Raw genomic sequence first — 17244 nt, forward strand, 5'->3', positions numbered from 1 at the left:
TCTCCACTACTCTCCTCTGCATAACATCCCCACCTTTCATTGATATGCTTTACGACCACTCTTGTAAAGTTGTGGCAAAAGATACATATTTTATAACCTCATAGCTAAGTTATAATTATGTTTGGAATGGGCTGGGTGAGTTGTAGGAGACTGGATACACACAGCAGAGCTTTGGCAGGTGTTGAGATGTTCACCATTCAGACCTGAATTAATAAGGTTTCTCATGTTGTAAATGAGATGTTCACCATTCAGACCTGAATTAATAAGGTTTCTCATCTTGTATATGAGATGTTGACCATTCAGACCTGAATTAATAAGGTTTCTCATCTTGTAAATGAGATGTTGACCATTCAGAGCTGAATTAATAAGGTTTCTCATCTTGTAAATGAGATGTTCACCATTCAGACCTGAATTAATAAGGTTTCTCATCTTGTAAATGAGATGTTGACCATTCAGAGCTGAATTAATAAGGTTTCTCATCTTGTAAATGAGATGTTGACCATTCAGACCTGAATTAATAAGGTTTCTCATCTTGTAAATGAGATGTTGACCATTCAGACCTGAATTAATAAGGTTTCTCATCTTGTAAATGAGATGTTCACCATTCAGACCTGAATTAATAAGGTTTCTCATCTTGTAAATGAGATGTTCACCATTCAGACCTGAATTAATAAGGTTTCTCATCTTGTAAATGAGATGTTGACCATTCAGACCTGAATTAATAAGGTTTCTCATCTTGTAAATGAGATGTTTACCATTCAGACCTGAATTAATAAGGTTTCTCATCTTGTAAATTAGATGTTTACCATTCAGACCTGAATTAATAAGGTTTCTCATGTTGTAAATGAGATGTTCACCATTCATACCTGAATTAATAAGGTTTCTCATGTTGTAAATCACTTTGACTCTGTATTTTGTTATTTTGTTTGCAGGGTATTAGTGGATCTCCTGGCGGACCAGGAAGAGATGGACCAGTTGGACAGAGGGTAACAGTCTATTCATGTTGTTTGACTTACAGATTAATTATTTGTATTATGTATTGTATGTATATTCTGTTCGTATGATCTGTTCAAAGCCTGAGCGCCCTGAGCTCTTTAGCTCAATTTGAATATTAAAGCCAAATCATTTTTTTCCCTTCATCTTTTGAAGCCCGTAATTCTGTTTCCTTCCTCACAGGAACATAACACTGACGTTTTTATTTCATGATGCTTTAAATCACTGGCTTAAAGCTCACGAGATGTTAACCGAATGCTGTTTTGATTTCCCTATGAACCCATTTCATCGCTCATACTCTGACACAGCACTTAAATAAATGTGTTGTAAATAAATGAGTTATGAGATATCGAACCTTCATAATCCACATTTTTATCCCAAAGACTGACGAAAGCAACACAGGCTGCTACAGCAACAGAACGGTTTTCGGGTCAACTTACCTGACATTAAGTCAACTAATTCCCAACGATGTTACCATATGATTTTCACTTTTCCACTTACAGTATATCTCATCAGAATCTGCTTTAGTATCACACAAGCTTCTGCACTGATCCAACAGATATGGAAAAGAAAACACTAGTATAAAGTGATATAGAATCTCCATCTTGTTATCCACTCATGGCTCCTCAACGACAGCCATAAGCTGACAACTCCCAAGATCCTCTAAGGTTTTCTAAAATCATATCTCAGGGGTCAACACTGTTATCTAGATGTATACATGACATGGATAATGATGGTGACGATGATGATGCTTACAGCTAAAATGTTACAAATCACCTTAAGAGTAATTTTCATGAAGAATGGAACACTTTACTGTACTGTAAATGACAGTGCCTGATTGGTTCATTCCCTGTAATATTGTCCAGTTGCCAAAGACTCTGATGGAATATATGTAACGGTACACCTCAGAACCATGCTGCTGTGGATGTAGAGAGCCATCTGTGTTTGGAACATCTGATGCCAAGAGAGATCAGAACAGAAAAACAATAGCCTCCTCTTGGGAATCAGTTAGAGTAACACAGGACATCATTAATCATGATAGCCTTCTTCTCTCAATTAACTATCTGTGACTAAACAAGACCAGGGATTTCCTTAGCCATTATTCCTTTGGATTAGGTCCCATTTTTGTGTTTAATTTACCTAATTATTACATAATTGCAGTTTGACACAGTTAGTTGACACTGTATTTGGACAGAAAGTGGCTTTCTTTTCTTTATTCTCCAGGGTGATAAACCACAGTTCTGGGTCTGCTGTTCTTTATGGAGGAGCCCCTATGCCCAACTCCAGCCCCACTCCACAGCCCCTCTTGGCTTTCACTAGTCCCCATTCCATCTCCAGCCCTGCTTTCTGGCCCCTCCTCCAGCTACATGACCTTCAGAAGGCCTCACTCTAGAGCCTCGTTATGAGGTTTTACTGGGAGGTGTTTACGGCTTGACTGGGGGTTGACTCCCACACTGGGGGACTGGTCGTCCCACTCTGGCAGAGAGAATGGGCTTGGAAGCAGCCATGCTGAACTACAGAAAACCATAGAAAAGACAAGCCATAGGTCATAGATGAGGATTTGTGTTGGTTATGTGCCCATGAGGAACACTTTCTCTAATTGGCTTGTCCTGCAACACTCCTTGGGTTGTGGTGCAACTTTCAGTCGGTTCAATGGGGCTCCCGAGTGGCGCAGCGGTCTAAGGCTCTGCATCTCAGTGCTAGAGGCGTCACTACAGACCCTGGTTCAGCGGTCTAAGGCACTGCATCTCAGTGCTAGAGGCGTCACTACAGACCCTGGTTCAGCGGTCTAAGGCACTGCATCTCAGTGCTAGAGGCGTCACTACAGACCCTGGTTCAGCGGTCCAAGGCTCTGCATCTCAGTGCTAGAGGCGTCACTACAGACCCTGGTTCAGCGGTCTAAGACTCTGCATCTCAGTGCTAGAGGCGTCACTACAGACCCTGGTTCAGCGGTCTAAGGCTCTGCATCTCAGTGCTAGAGGCGTCACTACAGACCCTGGTTCAGCGGTCTAAGGCTCTGCATCTCAGTGCTAGAGGCGTCACTACAGACCCTGGTTCAGCGGTCTAAGGCTCTGCATCTCAGTGCTAGAGGCGTCACTACAGACCCTGGTTCAGCGGTCTAAGGCTCTGCATCTCAGTGCTAGAGGCGTCACTACAGACCCTGGCTCAGCGGTCTAAGGCTCTGCATCTCAGTGCTAGAGGCGTCACTACAGACCCTGGTTCAGCGGTCTAAGGCTCTGCATCTCAGTGCTAGAGGCGTCACTACAGACCCTGGTTCAGCGGTCTAAGGCACTGCATCTCAGTGCTAGAGGCGTCACTACAGACACCCGGACGTGATTGGGAGTCCCATAGGGCGGTGCACAATTGGTCCAGCATCGTCCGAGTTTGGCCGGGTAGGCTGTCATTGTAAAATAAGAATTTGTTCTTAACTGACTTGCCTAGTTAAGTAAAAGTGAAATAAAAATAAAATAAAAAATTCCAGTCAAGCGTCCATTTAGTGGTGATGTGAACCTTGATAGACATGACGTTTTGAAGCAAGGACAGGCACATGGTTGTTGGTATCACTCTGGCAATTTACAAGGAAATTGAAAATGACAACTTAACTTTTGGAAGTTAAAACCATGTCATGACAGATTGTGCGTTATTCATGTTCACTCCAATCCAAATGATTATGTAATTCTATCTTTATTTAATCGCGTTGAACTGCTATGTAAGCAGATCTGGGATTGTCCTCAGTTGAATCATGGACTGGAGTTCACACCACCAGGCATGCTGCACCATAATAGCCTGGAATACAAAGTGAATATCACTCTGTTTCACTGTTATGAAATGGAGCGATATTTAGTTTGAATACCAGACTAGCACCATAATAGCCTGGAATACAAAGTGAATATCACTCTGTTTCACTGTTATGAAACAACTCATGAAATGGAGCGATATTTAGTTTGAATACCAGACTAGCACCATAATAGCCTGGAATACAAAGTGAATATCACTCTGTTTCACTGTTATGAAACAACTCATGAAATGGAGCGATATTTAGTTTGAATACCAGACTAGCACCATAATAGCCTGGAATACAAAGTGAATATCACTCTGTTTCACTGTTATGAAACAACTCATGAAATGGAGCGATATTTAGTTTGTATACCAGACTAGCACCATAATAGCCTGAAATACAAAGTGAATATCACTCTGTTTCACTGTTATGAAACAACTCATGAAATGGAGCGATATTTAGTTTGAATACCAGACTAGCACCATAATGCCTTCTCACCTGTTTTCCTACTTGACCCATTCATCTGTGTGTCTGAAAGCTTTAGAATAAGCCTGGTGGGTTGATTACAGTATCTCACGGACTCTTACAGTTTGTCACTGTAAGTGTGGATACCGTTGCCAGCTCCCAGAGGTCAGCCAGAGGTCAGCCAGAGGACAGCCAGACAAACATAACAAACCATTTAAGAGCTGACTAGCTTACTCTTACTGTACACATTATCCTACCATTATCATTAGTGTTGTTCTGGAGGATTCCAGGCTATTTGGTTTTAACGAAGGGTCTCTGCAGAATTCATTGGTGTTTTGATAATGGGAGGTTATGTTCAGTGTTCAGATTACTACTAACTGTATAAAGTGCAGTAGTTTATGTGTTGATCCTGTCTGTTCTGCTCTAAGAGACTGCCTGGGAAAGCAGTAGTTTATGTGTTGATCCTGTCTGTTCTGCTCTAAGAGACTGCCTGGGAAAGCAGTAGTTTATGTGTTGATCCTGTCTGTTCTGCTCTAAGAGACTGCCTGGGAAAGCAGTAGTTTATGTGTTGATCCTGTCTGTTCTGCTCTAAGAGACTGCCTGGGAAAGCAGTAGTTTATGTGTTGATCCTGTCTGTTCTGCTCTAAGAGACTGCCTGGGAAAGCAGTAGTTTATGTGTTGATCCTGTCTGTTCTGCTTCTAAGAGACTGCCTGGGAAAGCAGTAGTTTATGTGTTGATCCTGTCTGTTCTGCTCTAAGAGACTGCCTGGGAAAGCAGTAGTTTGTGTGTTGATCCTGTCTGTTCTGCTCTAAGAGACTGCCTGGGGAAAGCAGTAGTTTATGTGTTGATCCTGTCTGTTCTGCTCTAAGAGACTGCCTGGGAAAGCAGTAGTTTATGTGTTGATCCTGTCTGTTCTGTTCTAAGGGCCTGCCTGGGAAGGATGGACCACAAGGACAGCAGGGTACTACAGGGCCCGTTGTAAGTACTGCTGTAATCCCTTTCCTCCTCTCTCTCTCTCTCTACAAATATTACGGTTCAATTCCAATTCATATCCATGCATGAAATGTGCATAAGTTGACTTAACATGTAGTTTATTATTTCATCCTTGATCATTTGTCTCTCTACCAGGGCAGTCCTGGGGCCCCGGGGCCCCTGGTGGAAGTGGATCTCCTGGACCCCTGGGAGACCAGGGACCACCTGTAAGTAAACTACCTGATATTCAAACCCTTGACTGGTTGATTGGCTCAACATCAGACCACCCAGGTCTGTTGAAAGAAGTTGATCAGGTTACGACAAGATTTGCTTGGGCCAACGTTTCCTGTCCTCTACCTGTCAATGGTTCCATATTGAGGAACCTTCCATGGTCTTCCTACACAATGTCCACTGTACTGTACATCCCTGAAATGGAAGAATATTCAACGTCTCCATCTGTTGTTTATGGTGTCTTCAACGTCTCCATCTGTTGTTTATGGTGTCTTCAACACCTCCATCTGTTGTTTATGGTGTCTTCAACGTCTCCATCTGTTGTTTATGGTGTCTTCAACGTCTCCATCTGTTGTTTATGGTGTCTTCAACGCCTCCATCTGTTGTTTATGGTGTCTTCAACGTCTCCATCTGTTGTTTATGGTGTCTTCAACGTCTCCATCTGTTGTTTATGGTGTCTTCAACGTCTCCATCTGTTGTTTATGGTGTCTTCAACGTCTCCATCTGTTGTTTATGGTGTCTTCAACGTCTCCATCTGTTGTTTATGGTGTCTTCAACGTCTCCATCTGTTGTTTATGGTGTCTTCAACGTCTCCATCTGTTGTTTATGGTGTCTTCAACGTCTCCATCTGTTGTTTATGGTGTCTTCAACGTCTCCATCTGTTGTTTATGGTGTCTTCAACGTCTCCATCTGTTGTTTATGGTGTCTTCAACGTCTCCATCTGTTGTTTATGGTGTCTTCAGCGTCTCCATCTGTTGTTTATGGTGTCTTCAACGTCTCCATCTGTTGTTTATGGTGTCTTCAACGTCTCCATCTGTTGTTTATGGTGTCTTCAACGTCTCCATCTGTTGTTTATGGTGTCTTCAGCGTCTCCATCTGTTGTTTATGGTGTCTTCAGCGTCTCCATCTGTTGTTTATGGTGTCTTCAACGTCTCCATCTGTTGTTTATGGTGTCTTCAGCGTCTCCATCTGTTGTTTATGGTGTCTTCAACGTCTTCATCTGTTGTTTATGGTGTCTTCAACGTCTCCATCTGTTGTTTATGGTGTCTTCAGCGTCTCCATCTGTTGTTTATGGTGTCTTCAACGTCTTCATCTGTTGTTTATGGTGTCTTCAACGTCTCCATCTGTTGTTTATGGTGTCTTCAACGTCTCCATCTGTTGTTTATGGTGTCTTCAGCGTCTCCATCTGTTGTTTATGGTGTCTTCAACGTCTCCATCTGTTGTTTATGGTGTCTTCAACGTCTCCATCTGTTGTTTATGGTGTCTTCAACACCTCCATCTGTTGTTTATGGTGTCTTCAACGTCTCCATCTGTTGTTTATGGTGTCTTCAACGCCTCCATCTGTTGTTTATGGTGTCTTCAACGTCTCCATCTGTTGTTTATGGCGTCTTCAACACCTCCATCTGTTGTTTGTGGCGTCTTCAACGTCTCCATCTGTTGTTTATGGCGTCTTCAACACCTCCATCTGTTGTTTATGGCGTCTTCAACGTCTCCATCTGTTGTTTATGGCGTCTTCAACGTCTCCATCTGTTGTTTATGGCGTCTTCAACGTCTCCATCTGTTGTTTATGGTGTCTTCAACACCTCCATCTGTTGTTTGTGGTGTCTTCAACGTCTCCATCTGTTGTTTATGGTGTCTTCAACGTCTCCATCTGTTGTTTTATGGTGTCTTCAACGTCTCCATCTGTTGTTTATGGTGTCTTCAACGTCTCCATCTGTTGTTTATGGTGTCTTCAACGTCTCCATCTGTTGTTTTATGGTGTCTTCAACGTCTCCATCTGTTGTTTATGGTGTCTTCAACGTCTCCATCTGTTGTTTATGGTGTCTTCAACGTCTCCATCTGTTGTTTATGGTGTCTTCAACGTCTCCATCTGTTGTTTATGGTGTCTTCAACGTCTCCATCTGTTGTTTATGGTGTCTTCAACGTCTCCATCTGTTGTTTATGGTGTCTTCAACGTCTCCATCTGTTGTTTATGGTGTCTTCAACGTCTCCATCTGTTGTTTATGGTGTCTTCAACGTCTCCATCTGTTGTTTATGGTGTCTTCAACACCTCCGTCTATAATGTCTCCTCTGCCTCCCGGAGCAGAGCGGAGGACCATAAAGAGAGATGAGCCAACTGTTGGTGTGATGATGGCCTGAGCCTGGTGACAGTTAATAAAGCTGAATCCAGCCACTTCAGCCCTGGGCTAAAAGACAAGCACCGTTTGGCTCTGGAGCACACCATAAATCACAGGCCTGAGGGACAGCAGAGAGCGAGAGAGAATTGTGTGTGTGTGTGGCTGACAGAAAGACCAAGGCTTTCACTGTTTCCCACACATCAAAACAGCAACAGCCTGATCCCAGCTAGATATCTGTCTCTACACAGGAAGATCATTAGCCTGTGACCAGCTAGATATCTGTCTCTACACATGAGGATCATTAGCCTGTGACCAGCTAGATATCTGGCTCTACACAGGAAGATCATTAGCCTGTGACCAGCTAGATATCTGTCTCTACACATGAGGATCATTAGCCTGTGACCAGCTAGATATCTGTCTCTACACAGGAAGATCATTAGCCTGTGACTAGCTAGATATCTGTCTCTACACAGGAAGATCATTAGCCTGTGACCAGCTAGATATCTGTCTCTTTACATGAAGATCATTAGCCTGTGACCAGCTAGATATCTGTCTCTACACAGGAAGATCATTAGCCTGTGACCAGCTAGATATCTGTCTCTTTACATGAAGATCATTAGCCTGTGACCAGCTAGATATCTGTCTCTACACATGAAGATCATTAGCCTGTGACCAGCTAGATATCTGTCTCTTTACATGAAGATCATTAGCCTGTGACCAGCTAGATATCTGTCTCTACACAGGAAGATCATTAGCCTGTGACCAGCTAGATATCTGTCTCTACACAGGAAGATCATTAGCCTGTGACCAGCTAGATATCTGTCTCTTTACATGAAGATCATTAGCCTGTGACCAGCTAGATATCTGTCTCTTTACATGAAGATCATTAGCCAGTGACCAGCTAGATATCTGTCTCTACACATGAAGGTCATGAGCCTGTGACCAGCTAGATATCTGTCTCTACACTTGAGGATCATTAGCCTGTGACCAGCTAGATATCTGTCTCTACACAGGAAGATCATTAGCCTGTGACCAGCTAGATATATGTCTCTTTACATGGAGATCATTAGCCTGTGACCAGCTAGATATCTGTCTCTTTACATGAAGATCATTAGCCTGTGACCAGCTAGATATCTGTCTCTACACATGAAGATCATTAGCCTGTGACCAGCTAGATATCTGTCTCTTTACATGAAGATCATTAGCCTGTGACCAGCTAGATATCTGTCTCTACACATGAGGATCATTAGCCTGTGACCAGCTAGATATCTGGCTCTACACAGGAAGATCATTAGCCTGTGACCAGCTAGATATCTGTCTCTACACATGAAGATCATTAGCCTGTGACCAGCTAGATATCTGTCTCTACACAGGAAGATCATTAGCCTGTGACCAGCTAGATATCTGTCTCAACACATGAGGATCATTAGCCTGTGACCAGCTAGATATCTGTCTCTTTACATGAAGATCATTAGCCTGTGACCAGCTAGATATCTGTCTCTACACAGGAAGATCATTAGCCTGTGACCAGCTAGATATCTGTCTCTACACAGGAAGATCATTAGCCTGTGACCAGCTAGATATCTGTCTCTTTACATGAAGATCATTAGCCTGTGACCAGCTAGATATCTGTCTCTACACATGAGGATCATTAGCCTGTGACCAGCTAGATATCTGTCTCTACACATGAAAATCATTAGCCTGTGACCAGCTAGATATCTGTCTCTACACATGAGGATCATTAGCCTGTGACCAGCTAGATATCTGTCTCTGCACAGGAAGATCATTAGCCTGTGACCAGCTAGATATCTGTCTCTACACATGAAGGTCATTAGCCTGTGACCAGCTAGACATCTGTCTCTACACATGAAGGTCATTAGCCTGTGAGAAACTTCCAGCCTTGGATTTGTTTGGATTACAATATGAGATGTTTGTGGCTGTTTTATAAGGGTTATCAACGTCAGCATCTATTCTGTGGATGGATATGGTGGCAGCTGTTCGTGTTTCATATTATGTGCCTCAAAGCAGGTGGCTCTCCCATGTAGAAGTTCTCCCATATGGCATATTATGGTCTCCTTCGTGGTTCCTCTCTCATGTTTCCTAGGTTCTCTGTCCCATCTTCTTCTTGCTAAGTAAAACCTTATACTTCACTGTAATCTGGTCACATCCCACTAAAATGTTCAGACACTTGTCATAGCTGCCCTTTTCCACGGGTCTCAGGAGAGCTCTCGTCTGACTGGCTGTGTGAGTGTGTGTTTTGTCAGTGTGGTTGTCATGGCGATGAGAGGTAGAAGATCAGCTAGGGTCCACACTGAGCTCACTGAGCTCCACCTCTCTCCTCCAGTGTCCACTCTTGGCATATTATTCCTGGAATATACTCTACACCTGACACACACACACACACACACACACACACACACACACACACACACACACACACACACACACACACACACACACACACACACACACACACACACACACACACACACACACACACACACACACACACACACACACACACACACACACACACACACACACACACACACACACGCGGTTAAAGTAGTCGATGCATGACTCCATGTTTCACAAAAGAGCGAATGACCTCTCTCCTCAAATACTGTGGTCCAAGTTACATGCATGATATCAGAACCGTTAAATGACCATCATATTCATGAGAGCTTTCTGTCTCTGGTGTCTAATGTGTTAGCTCACATATGCATCCATTTGCTTTATGTGTTTGGCCAAGGAAAACAGACAGCACACGATCCAGCTGGTCATTAACCTCTAACAGTCACTGTGTTTCTACTACAGGGGACTTGGACAAGCTTTCCTAAACAGACTGTGAGTCAGAACAAAAGCACTTTGAAACTTAGTGGGAGAAAAATTACCATGCATACTCTTCCTTCCATTCCATTTCCAAAGAGGAGTGTGTTTATAATATATTATCTCTGTTACAGGGACCTGCTGGTACCAAAGGGTGTTTATAATATATTATCTCTGTTACAGGGCTCTGCTGGTACCAAAGGATGTTTATAATATATTATCTCTGTTACAGGGCCCTGCTGGTACCAAAGGATGTTTATAATATATTATCTCTGTTTACAGGGCCCTGCTGGTACCAAAGGATGTTTATAATATATTATCTCTGTTACAGGGCTCTGCTGGTACCAAAGGATGTTTATAATATATTATCTCTGTTACAGGGCCCTGCTGGTACCAAAGGATGTTTATAATATATTATCTCTGTTACAGGGCTCTGCTGGTACCAAAGGATGTTTATAATATATTATCTCTGTTACAGGGCCCTGCTGGTACCAAAGGATGTTTATAATATATTCTCTCTGTTACAAGGCTCTGCTGGTACCAAAGGATGTTTATAATATATTATCTCTGTTACAGGGCTCTGCTGGTACCAAAGGATGTTTATAATAAATTATCTCTGTTACAGGGCTCTGCTGGTACCAAAGGATGTTTATAATATATTATCTCTGTTACAGGGCTCTTCTGGTACCAAAGGATGTTTATAATATATTATCTCTGTTGCAGGGCCCTGCTGGTACCAAAGGATGTTTATAATATATTATCTCTGTTGCAGGGCTCTTCTGGTACCAAAGGATGTTTATAATATATTATCTCTGTTACAGGGCCCTGCTGGTACCAAAGGATGTTTATAATATATTATCTCTGTTACAGGGCTCTGCTGGTACCAAAGGATGTTTATAATATATTATCTCTGTTACAGGGCCCTGCTGGTACCAAAGGATGTTTATAATATATTATCTCTGTTACAGGGCTCTTCTGGTACCAAAGGATGTTTATAATATATTATCTCTGTTACTGGGCTCTGCTGGTACCAAAGGATGTTTATAATATATTATCTCTGTTACAGGGCTCTGCTGGTACCAAAGGGTGTTTATAATATATTATCTCTGTTACAGGGCTCTTCTGGTACCAAAGGATGTTTATAATATATTATCTCTGTTACAGGGCTCTGCTGGTACCAAAGGATGTTTATAATATATTATCTCTGTTACAGGGCTCTGCTGGTACCAAAGGAGACAAGGGTGAACGGGTAAGTTCACTCTCAGACCAATGCTTCATTTCAGACACAGTTTATATTCAAGTGGAGTGTAGAAATACTTTCATAGCTTCAAACCTCAAATCAGGCATAATTGCAGTTTATCAGCTCTGGGATTAAGAGGCTCTCTAACAGCCCTGTGTCTCAGATGAAACATGCATCCCAAATGGCACCCTATTCCCTATATAGTGCACTACTTTTAATCAGAGCCCTATGGGTCTTGGTCATAAGTAGTGCACTATATAGGGACTAGGGTGCCGTTTGGGATGCAGATGTCTCTTCACAGCTCTCTGCCTTCCTCCATCAGTTTAAAGCTACACAGTGTGTTTTCTAGGAGTTCATGCAAGTCCTGCTAGAACAGTTAAATCAAACCCCAGCCATTCAGGTACACTGTGTTTATTCAAGCCTTTTAGGAGGATGTTGTGTTCATTTTAAATAGCCTTGGATCAAAACCTCTTTGCTTTGTAAGATTAAAGCTCTGTGTTATTTTCTGGTCAGTCTCTTGGATTGTTGGGAGACTTCAACACAAAAGGCCCCCAGCCTCAGAGTTAAAGGTGGAGTGGAGTTATTAAACTCCCACACACACACACAGACTAGTTCATTAAACATGCCCCATGGGAGTGTTCTCTCTCTCTCGCTGTGTGTGTGTGTGTGTGTGTGTGTGTGTGTGTGTGTGTGTGTGTGTGTGTGTGTGTGTGTGTGTGTGTGTGTGTGTGTGTGTGTGTGTGTGTGTGTGTGTGTGTGTGTGTGTGTGTGTGTGTGTGTGTGTGTGTGTGTGTGTGTGTCTCTCAATCCAGTGCTTTTTGTTTGTTTTGTAGGGAGTCCTGCAGTCTCAAGCTACCGTCAGGGCCTTAGCACGCCAAGTGTGTGAGCAACTGATTCAGAGTGAGTTTTCAGCCCAGCTTCTCTCTCTCTCTCTCTCTCTCTCTCTCTCTCTCTAGTTATTTTTGTCCATACATACTGTTCTCTACAACAGTCCCTCATCCTACTCACCCCCAAACCTCTCCATCCCCTCCCCTCTTCCTCCCTCAGGTCACCTGTCTCGCTACAGCTCCATCCTGAACCAGATCCCCAGCCAGTCAGTGTCTGTGAGGACGGTACCAGGACCTCCAGGAGAGCCCGGTCGCAGGGGTCTGCCAGGGCCACAGGGAGAGGGGGGCCCCACAGGCAGACCAGGGTTCCCTGGGACCAACGGACAGGATGGACGACCGGGGGAGAGAGGTACAGTACGGTGTTTATACATCATTATAAACCGCAGAGAGAGGTACAGTACAGTGTTTATACATCATTATTAACTGGGTGGATCGATCCCTGAATGCTGATTGGCTGACGGCCGTGATATATCAGACCGTATACCATGGGTATGACAAAACATTTATTTTTACTGCGCTAACTACGTTGGTAACCAGTTTATAATAGCAATAAGGCACCTCGGGGTTTGTGATATATGGCCAATATACCATGGCTAAGGGCTGTGTCCAGGCACTCCGCGTTGTGTTGTGCTAAGAACAGCCTTTAGCTGTGGTATATTGGCCATATACTACACCTCCTCGTTCCTTATTGCTTCAATAGGCTCTGTTGGATGGCCATAACAAACCAGTATATTATCTGTTCTATATCCACACCTTAAACTTCAGCTTCCCATTCATACTGTAGCCACGCTAACGTGTAGCACAAACCAATGACTTTCTAGTATCTGATCATTTGAATCAGAATTCAATTACTTTCTAGTATGTTATATGTTTTATATTGACTCCTTGGCCTGAACCCCCGTGTGGCTCAGTTGGTAGAGGATGGCACTTTCTACGCCAGCGTTGTGAGTTTGATTCCCATGGGGGACCAGTACAAAAAAAGTGGTCTGTCACTCACACTGTTGATGGAAGGAACAAGTCCTGGGTTGGATTTATCCTCCCCTTATCCTCCCCTCCTGCCCAGACCAACAGAGCCAGAAACATCCTCATAGCTAGAGATATGACTGACCGGTCTGAAACATTATCATAGCTAGAGATATGACTGACCGGTCTGAAACATTATCATAGCTAGAGATATGACTGACCGGTCTGAAACATTATCATAGCTAGAGATATGACTGACCGGTCTGAAACATCCTCATAGCTAGAGATATGACTGACCAGTCTGAAACATCCTCATAGCTAGAGATATGACTGACCAGTCTGAAACATCCTCATAGCTAGAGATATGACTGACCGGTCTGAAACATCCTCATAGCTAGAGATATGACTGACCAGTATGAAACATCCTCATAGCTAGAGATATGACTGACCGGTCTGAAACATCCTCATAGCTAGAGATATGACTGACCGGTCTGAAACATCCTCATAGCTAGAGATATGACTGACCGGTCTGAAACATTATCATAGCTAGAGATATGACTGACCACTCTGAAACATCCTCATAGCTAGAGATATGACTGACCAGTCTGAAACATCCTCATAGCTAGAGATATGACTGACCAGTCTGAAACATTATCATAGCTAGAGATATGACTGACCGGTCTGAAACATCCTCATAGCTAGAGATATGACTGACCAGTCTGAAACATCCTCATAGCTAGAGATATGACTGACTGGTCTGAAACATCCTCATAGCTAGAGATATGACTGACCGGTCTGAAACATCCTCATAGCTAGAGATATGACTGACCGGTCTGAAACATTATCATAGCTAGAGATATGACTGACCGGTCTGAAACATTATCATAGCTAGAGATATGACTGACCGGTCTGAAACATTATCATAGCTAGAGATATGACTGACCGGTCTGAAACATCCTCATAGCTAGAGATATGACTGACCAGTCTGAAACATCCTCATAGCTAGAGATATGACTGACCAGTCTGAAACATCCTCATAGCTAGAGATATGACTGACCGGTCTGAAACATCCTCATAGCTAGAGATATGACTGACCAGTATGAAACATCCTCATAGCTAGAGATATGACTGACCGGTCTGAAACATCCTCATAGCTAGAGATATGACTGACCGGTCTGAAACATCCTCATAGCTAGAGATATGACTGACCGGGTCTGAAACATTATCATAGCTAGAGATATGACTGACCACTCTGAAACATCCTCATAGCTAGAGATATGACTGACCAGTCTGAAACATCCTCATAGCTAGAGATATGACTGACCAGTCTGAAACATTATCATAGCTAGAGATATGACTGACCGGTCTGAAACATCCTCATAGCTAGAGATATGACTGACCAGTCTGAAACATCCTCATAGCTAGAGATATGACTGACTGGTCTGAAACATCCTCATAGCTAGAGATATGACTGACCGGTCTGAAACATCCTCATAGCTAGAGATATGACTGACCGGTCTGAAACATCCTCATAGCTAGAGATATGACTGACCGGTCTGAAACATCCTCATAGCTAGAGATATGACTGACCGGTCTGAAACATCCTCATAGCTAGAGATATGACTGACCGGTCTGAAACATCCTCATAGCTAGAGATATGACTGACCGGTGTGAAACATCCTCATAGCTAGAGATATGACTGACCGGTCTGAAACATCCTCATAGCTAGAGATATGACTGACCAGTCTGAAACATCCTCATAGCTAGAGATATGACTGACCGGTCTGAAACATCCTCATAGCTAGAGATATGACTGACCGGTCTGAAACATCCTCATAGCTAGAGATATGACTGACCGGTCTGAAACATCCTCATAGCTAGAGATATGACTGACCAGTCTGAAACATCCTCATAGCTAGAGATATGACTGACCGGTCTGAAACATCCTCATAGCTAGAGATATTGATTGATTGGTTGAATTGATTAGATCATTGAAAGTAGTAGGCTCCAGCAACATTACATACAGATAAAACTGACCGGTCTGAAACATTCAAATGTATGAAACATAGTTACAGATGGTAGTGGTAGAAAGCTTTATCATTCCCCAGGGGGAAATAGTTTTTCAGAAGAATCATGTCCATAAAAACAACAGACATATCACAAGGAACAAACAGGAATATGACAGAACATTATACAGAAACAGGAATATGACAGAACATTACACACAAACAGGAATATGACAGAACATTACACACAAACAGGAATATGACAGAACATTATACACAAACAGGAATATGACAGAACATTACACACAAACAGGAATATGACAGAACATTATACACAAACAGGAATATGACAGAACATTACACACAAACAGGAATATGACAGAACATTATACACAAACAGGAATATGACAGAACATTACACACAAACAGGAATATGACAGAACATTATACACAAACAGGAATATGACAGAACATTATACACAAACAGGAATATGACAGAACATTATACACAAACAGGAATATGACAGAACATTACACACAAACAGCCTGGTGTTAAACAACACCACAACAGAGTGTCAGCCTGGTGTTAAACAACACCACAACAGAGTGTCAGCCTGGTGTTAAACAACACCACAACAGAGTGTCAGCCTGGTGTTAAACAACATCACAACAGAGTGTCAGCCTGGTGTTAAACAACATCACAACAGAGTGTCAGCCTGGTGTTAAACATCACCACAAACCACCACTCCTCTGACTCAGCTTGGCAGGACTTGCTAGAGCAGGAGCTTGGCTTGGTTAAGCTTGGCAGGAAAACCAATACATACTAATGGACTAGGTTGGGCACAGCCACCAAAGGAAAGAGTACTGGCTAATTGAGCAGTTAATGCAATGATTGGCAAGCATAGTAGAAGACAGTCTGACTAGATGAAGACCAGACATAGTAGAGGAGGACAGTCTGACTAGATGCAGACCAGACATAGTAGAGGACAGTCTGACTAGATGAAGACCAGACATAGTAGAGGAGGACAGTCTGACTAGATGAAGACCAGACATAGTAGAGGACAGTCTGACTAGATGAAGACCAGACATAGTAGAGGACAGTCTGACTAGATGAAGACCAGGCATAGTAAAGGACAGTCTGACTAGATGAGGACCAGGCATAGTAGAGGACAGTCTGACTAGATGAAGACCAGGCATAGTAGAGGAGGACAGTCTGACTAGATGAGGACCAGACATAGTAGAGGAGGACAGTCTGACTAGATGAAGACCAGACATAGTAGAGGAGGACAGTCTGACTAGATGAAGACCAGACATAGTAGAGGAGGACAGTCTGACTAGATGAAGACCAGACATAGTAGAGGACAGTCTGACTAGATGAAGACCAGACATAGTAGAGGAGGACAGTCTGACTAGATGAAGACCAGACATAGTAGAGGAGGACAGTCTGACTAGATGAAGACCAGACATAGTAGAGGAGGACAGTCTGACTAGATGAGGACCAGACATAGTAGAGGAGGACAGTCTGACTAGATGAAGACCAGACATAGTAGAGGAGGACAGTCTGACTAGATGAAGACCAGACATAGTAGAGGAGGACAGTCTGACTAGATGAAGACCAGACATAGTAGAGGAGGACAGTCTGACTAGATGAAGACCAGACATAGTAGAGGAGGACAGTCTGACTAGATGAAGACCAGACATAGTAGAGGAGGACAGTCTGACTAGATGAAGACCAGACATAGTAGAGAGGACAGTCTGACT

The 17244-nt window shown here is 43.0% G+C and overlaps 1 long non-coding RNA gene across 1 annotated transcript; it reads left to right on the forward strand.

The window, feature by feature from the left end:
- Positions 1 to 929: 929 nt before the first annotated feature.
- Positions 930 to 12891, forward strand: LOC123738976 (uncharacterized). The gene is made up of 6 exons (XR_006767583.1): positions 930 to 986; positions 5163 to 5216; positions 5367 to 5437; positions 11601 to 11636; positions 12461 to 12527; positions 12675 to 12891. It is a non-coding gene; the product is annotated as an uncharacterized lncRNA (long non-coding RNA).
- The last annotated feature ends 4353 nt before the right edge of the window (positions 12892 to 17244 follow it).

The sequence above is a fragment of the Salmo salar genome, unplaced genomic scaffold (assembly GCF_905237065.1).
Source record: "Salmo salar unplaced genomic scaffold, Ssal_v3.1, whole genome shotgun sequence".
Classification (NCBI taxonomy): Eukaryota; Metazoa; Chordata; class Actinopteri; order Salmoniformes; family Salmonidae; genus Salmo; species Salmo salar.